Raw genomic sequence first — 6,814 nt, forward strand, 5'->3', positions numbered from 1 at the left:
CATGATGGTCACCTAACAAGTGTGCGAGAGTAAGCTGATGAGTCAGCCAGTTTCCATCGCCCTGTAGTGTGATAATGACCCTTGGTTCCCTTTTTTGACTCCCTGTGCTTGGGGTTAATACTGTGGCTATCCATGCTAGAGTCCTCCAGCAGCATTTCTTGGAGATTATACGTCTATTGTTATCTCACATTCCCTCTATGTGGAAAAGCACCACTAAATAGCAGAGGGATGGACAAATGACAAAAAATGCTGTGTTTTAATATTACTTAGACATGCACTGTACAGTTAGCAAGTCGTATATTCAGTGGTGTTTTCTCCATTATTTGATGGCCTCAGAAGTGACTGAAATTGCCCTTGTCTGTGAAATATTGTGTCTGGAGCCGGGAACACATGGGCCCTTGATAAATGTTGGTTGGATGAAATTTAAGCAAGAAAGAAAAGAGCCAGTCCTGTTTTGAATCAATCTTTCCAAAGAAGTGGCTGAGCACTAACCCTGTGCTGCACCTGACTAAAGCTTCTGGAGACAGAAGTGGACTTGGCCTTGGGGAGACAAACCAAATGTATTTGAAGAGATGGAAGTTCGCAATTAAGTGTCAGTTGTGCGTAGCACAGACTGTTAAGTGCTGAAAGAATTTAGAGGACAGAGATATCTAAGAGGGTGGAAAGAGATCAGTGAAGATGTATGAAAGAAAAAGGACTTGAGATGGTTCTTAAAAGAAGGATTTGGAGGCCAGGCGTGGTGGCTCACGCCTATAATCCCAGCACTTTGGGAGGCCGAGGCGGGCAGATCATGAGGTCAGGAGATCGAGATCATCCTGGTTAACACGGTGAAACCCCGTCTCTACTAAAAATACAAAAAGATTAGCCAGGCGCGGTGGCGGGCGCCTGTAGTCCCAGCTACTCCGGAGGCTGAGGCAGGAGAATGGTGTGAACCCGGGAGGCAGAGGTTGCAGTGAGCCGAGATTGCACCACTGCACTCCAGCCTGGGTGACAGAGCAAGACTCCGTCTCAAAAAAAAAAAAAAAAAAAAAAAAGGATTTGGAAAGTGAACGTGTGTGGGGGGAGGGGGGGCAGGGGGAGGAAAGAGGCTCAGGAAGTGAAGGCAAAATCTAATGTTCAAAGCTGTGTTCTGCTTTAGCTTCTGGTCAGTAAGCCTGCCTGCCACTACTGTATCTTTAAAGGTTTTTGCTGCTGTGGAAAATCACCACTCACTGGGGTCAGGATATTATGCTCCTGTTAAGCCTTGGTTTCAAAGAGGGTGCACATTTCCTGCATGGCAAGACAACACCATCACCACTGGTAACATAACCCTGCACGTTAGGGAGCTGGTAAATAAATAAACCTTTACATTCCAGATCAATCCATCCAGCCTCTGACAATGACTTATGGCTTGTAATGCAAGGTTAAAAATTAGTCAAGGGTGCCTATCAAAGTCAGCTCATACCCTGGGATTTCTGGAGGAAAAGGGCATCTGCCATGAGCCTGGTCTGTGAACATAACTTAAACGAGTTATCTTGGACCTGAAGCACTAGAAAGACTAGGGAGAAACCACATGAATACGATGCCTTCAAAACACATCAAATGCCCTCATGCTGATAAGGCGGAAGAAACACCATCTACAATCATTTTCAGAGTTAACACAAGCAAACAGAGAGGTCCTCAAGGATTCATCATTTCAATTTCTATTCTAAGATAACTGTACCCAGGAGTAACTGTTCCAGCTTTCTAAAGCTTTATAGCTTTTTATATTCTTTCATTGATATCAATTCTATGACCCTGAGGGGTAGACCTCATTTCCATTTTAACATGAACAAAACAGCTGTCAGAAAAGAAATTTCTTATTCAAAGTTGCACAGCTGGAAGTTTAAGTACCCACTTAGATAATGATTTAAGAACAAAACCAAGAATGCACCTGCATAACTGTGTACAAAGATGCTGTTTGTAATGACAACATTTTGTGCTACTCTGAGGCTTCCTGAAACACATTATGGTACATTCAAACAATGGAATAATCTGCACCTCTTAAGATCTATTTTGAGCAATCGTATCTATTAACATAAAAAGATATTTATGTTACATTGCTTAGTTAGAAAAGCAGTTACCAAACTGAATATAGGGTATGAATCTCTGTTTGAAAATAAAAAGTATTTGCATAGCAAAAAGCCACTAATATATCTATTAATATATATGTATACATGCACAATATGTATACACAAACATACATCCATGAAAGGACTATTAGTAATGTGGAATTGTGAATGTTTTTGTGCTTACGTGCTTTTGTTTTTGTGGGTCTTCAAATTTTTCTGGTTTGAGATTTTGCTTTTGAAATAAGGACTACAAATCAAAATAAAAAAGCAAGTAGGAAAAAGACAAACCTTACAGAAAAAGTTAAGAGTTTACCTGTGCTAAAATGTTCACTCCACTTATTTGTCTCAGTGTCTGGAATTTCTACCGTTATCACTTGATGTATGAAAACTGTTTCAAAAGACAAGAGTTCCTGGGAGAGTGCCACGAATTACTACTCTTACATCCCATGGCTTAGAAACTCAGACCAGCCGCCTCCCATCTAGAAAAGCCTAGAGCAGGGCCTTGCTGGAAATTCAGGTTCACACCACAAGGCAGGAGCTGCTCTCCGGGGAGGACAGAACTTCCTAGGTGGGGTCTGAGAAGCACTGGATCTTAGAAGGAAGCAAAAGGAGATGGAAAAGGGAAGCAGGAATAACAATCTGGTGTTACTTAGTGCCTGCTCTAGGAAAGTGAATAAAAAGCAGTACACATCCACAGAGACTCGCAGAAAGCTCAGCAATTGGTCTGAGTTCAGAGTGGCAGTGTTAATGAAGTTTGGAGTACGTGAAAACATCTCTTTAGCCTTCTGGTGAAGTCAAATCCTGGATCCAGGTCTGGAAGTATTCAGAGTATACTGGGGGAAATTAAACTCTGTGAGGAAGTGGACATTGTCAAGTTGAAGGCTGGAGTGTGTAGGAGCCACTAAGCCCTTGGGGAATCAACCTGAATTAAGGAGTCATCTGAGTTTGGGTCTTATTATTTGACATAATACTTTCTGTTGTTTAAACTAGTCAAGTTTTTTTGTTACTGGCAACAAAAGCATCCTAAGGGATCCACCCGCATTTAATGAGCACCCAGGCGTGCCAGGCATTGTGTTAAGGCTTTATGTGTATTGCTTCATTCGATCCTCACACAACCCCAAGACATACATCATTGTCGTACCTGGTTGGAAAACAAGAAGTGAAAGCTTACAGAGGTTTAGAAACTTGCCCAGGTTGCACAACCCTGGAGGAACAGGTGTGCGTTTGTGTGAACATAGACCATCTGACTCCAGGGCCCCAATCTAATTCTCACAGTGGTTCCATTTGTTTCCTAATTTAATATTAGGTAATATGTGCCATTGCTCAGTTGATGTTTTTTATCCATGAGTTATTAGCAGATAAAAAGAAAGAGGCCGGGTGCGGTGGCTCACGCTTGTAATCCCAGCACTTTGGGAGGCCGAGGCGGGCGGATCACGAGGTCAGGAGATCGAGACCACGGTGAAACCCCGTCTCTACTAAAAATACAAAAAATTAGCCGGGCGTGGTGGCGGGCGCCTGTAGTCCCAGCTACTCGGAGAGGCTGAGGCAGGAGAATGGCGTGAACCCGGGAGGCGGAGCTTGCAGTGAGCCGAGATTGCGCCACTGCACTCCAGCCTGGGCGACAGAGCGAGACTCCGTCTCAAGAAAAAAAAAAAGAAAGAATTTGAGGGTAGTTCTACCCACAATTCCAAAGAACATTCTCTGCTCCATTGACACTTGTTTCCTTTGCAAAAGCCAAACTCTGTACAACTAATTTGTCCAGAGAAGAATGCTGTGGGGTGGAGCAGGTAGCAGGAGATGAGTGGGGAACAGCCTAAGATGTTCAGCTCCTTGCTTTGGACTTAATAGTTAGGAGCTCTAAGGCAAGGTATTAAATCCCCTGAGCCTCAGTTTCCTTATCTGTAAAGGGGTAGCAGGAGAGACGTTTCTCACAGATCTATTGTGTGGATTGAGAGAGACACGGTATATAAAGCATGAGAGTGGTGCCTAGCCTATGACAGATACTAGAAGAAGGCAGCTACTGGGAAACAGGCTGCTGTGCAGATGAGCAACACAGGCTTCGGAGTTCAGGCTTACCAGGATTCCAATCTTGCCTTAATTTCCTACTTTGTCTTTAAAACCAGGATAATCATTCATTTACTCAACATTTTTTTTGCCTCCGTTCTAGCCCATATGCTGAAATAATGTTGAGTTAAAACTATAAATAGGTAAGTCTCTGTTATCTTGAAAATTACAATCTAATAGGGAAACTGAGATGAAAAAGACTACAATGTGGTGTGTTATGTTCTTTTTTTTTGAGACGGAGTCTCGCTCTGTCGCCCAGGCTGGAGTGCAGTGGCGCAATCTCGGCTCACTGCAAGCTCTGCCTCCCGGGTTCACGCCATTCTCCTGCCTCAGCCTCTCTGAGTAGCTGGGACTACAGGCGCCCGCTACCACGCCCGGCTAATTTTTTGTATTTTTTAGTAGAGACGGGGTTTCACCGTGGTCTCGATCTCCTGAACTCGTGATCCGCCCGCCTCGGCCTCCCAAAGTGCTGGGATTACAAGCGTGAGCCACCGCGCCCGGCCGTGTTATGTTCTAAGACAGAGGAGGCATGGGCTTTCATGAGAATGCTTGGGAGTTAGATTCCAACTGGGTTTGGTGTGTCACAGGAGGCTCCCTGGAGGAAGAGATCCTCAAGGTGAGCGCTAAGCCCTAAGTAGGAGTGAGCTAAGTTGCTGTGGGCATGGAAAAAGGCGGAAGGGAAGAGCATTTCAGGTCTCAGGCTGTTGGGAAGGTTAAATGCGACAATGTATGGAATCGCTTAATATAGTGCCCAGCAATTTATATGTGCTCCATAAATAGCAGTGATTTCCTTATTTTAGAACATTTGAAATACATGTGTTTTTCTATTTGCTCCTCCAGCTTCAGAATGAATGTTCTCCATTAACTATCAAGTGGTTTTCTGAGTCTCGCCAGCATTATCTAACATATGGTCATCTAAAGAACCACAATTGTGTTCTAACTTATATTTTTGAGCAGCAAAGAGGATGCTATTCTTGCATTCTCTACAAATGGTAAGTGGCCAGCAGGGCACTGCTTTACTAAGTGGAGGCAGTAAAGGTTGGCTGTTTACTGAGCCTGCCAAACACATTCATAGATCCTTTCCAGCAGTCCCATTACTTTTTTGTTCAGCTGTAAGGAAGGGAAAACCTAACATTTCTTAATAGTTAAGCACTTAGGCCACCTTCATCTTGCAGACAAAGACTCATGGTGCTCTGTCTTGCTTCTGTTTTCTTGGCAAGTAGCCTGTATGTACCTTGACATATCTTTATGATGCTTCAGAATAATTTCTCAGTGAGCCTGATTCTCCACACCCACCAGTTCATTTGGGGAAGACAATATTCAGTTTTGGAAACCACATGTTAAGAGAGATATGGAAAAAGTGAAGTATGTGCACAGGAGAAGGTCTCAGACTGTGAAGAGGCTTGGATCCATGCTAAATGAAACCAACCTACTGGCCACTTTGTCACTTGTGCAGAAGTAGGCAATAGTGTTAATGGAGTTGTCTGCTCTGCTAGGTTGTGAGGAGAGGGCATATGGTAAAGATATCATATTAAGCTTCATAATTGTATTTCATTAAAAGTTGAGGTGGAAACTTTTATAAAAATCAAATCTGAAATGTAGAAGACTTAGAAAACTCTATAGGTGAGAATGTAGAGCAAAGGCATTTTCATGCACTGCTGGTGGAATTGTAAACTGGTACCACTACTTTGGAAAATAAATTGTCTGGTGTATGTGATGATATATGCCCTCTGTGCATTCCTGCAATTCCCCTTCTAGAGAATTTCATGCCCTAGGGAAACAAACACACATGTGCCCAAGAATATATGTACAAGAAGGTTTATAGCAGCATGGCTCACAATTGTGCAATGTCTGAACCAACCCACTGTCCACCAAAAGTAGAATAAATAAATAAATTGTGCTATGTTCATACAACAGAACGCTATATAGCAATGAGAAAAAATACATCATAGTTATAGGAAACGTGGATTTTATAACCGTAATGTACATATGAAGCAAGTGTAAAATAATACATATGGTATGATTGCATTTATGTAGAGTTCAAAACTTAGTCAAACTAAATTATGATTTTTAGGGATGCATGCATAGGTGGTGAAACTGTAATGAAAAGCAAGGAAGTAGTTATAATAAAAATCAGGATAGTGGGAAGGGAGGATGCTATAATTGGTAAGAGACATACTGGAAACTTCTGGGGTTTGGCAATGTTCTATTGCTTGACCTGGGAGATGTTATGTGGGTGTTTGTTTTATAATTTGTTAATTGTACATTTATATTTAATTCACTTTTCTGTATATTTCACCAAAAGTAAAAAAAATTAGGTGACCCTTTGAGCAAATGGTAGCCTGTAGAGCAAATCATTAATAAAATTATTCTCTAATGGACTTCTAGTGAGAAAACTTTTCCCCATGAGTCTCTGTTAGGTGCCTAATTTATCTCTAAATTCAAGACCTTTGGACACAATTGATTTTGCTATAACCAGGAAAGGTTCTTTCCAGATACATCAGATATCTGGCTCTAACTCCCTGAAAAAGAATGTTGAAATGCTAGAGGGAAGATTTTTCCTCTTTGATAACCCGTTGCTTGTGAATAAGCTAACTGGTGCGATCTGGTATAGACTAGAAAGCCAGTGTATTTCTGAAATCAGGGTACTTATTTCTAGA

The sequence above is a fragment of the Nomascus leucogenys genome, chromosome 9 (assembly GCF_006542625.1).
Source record: "Nomascus leucogenys isolate Asia chromosome 9, Asia_NLE_v1, whole genome shotgun sequence".
NCBI classification, from domain to species: domain Eukaryota; kingdom Metazoa; phylum Chordata; class Mammalia; order Primates; family Hylobatidae; genus Nomascus; species Nomascus leucogenys.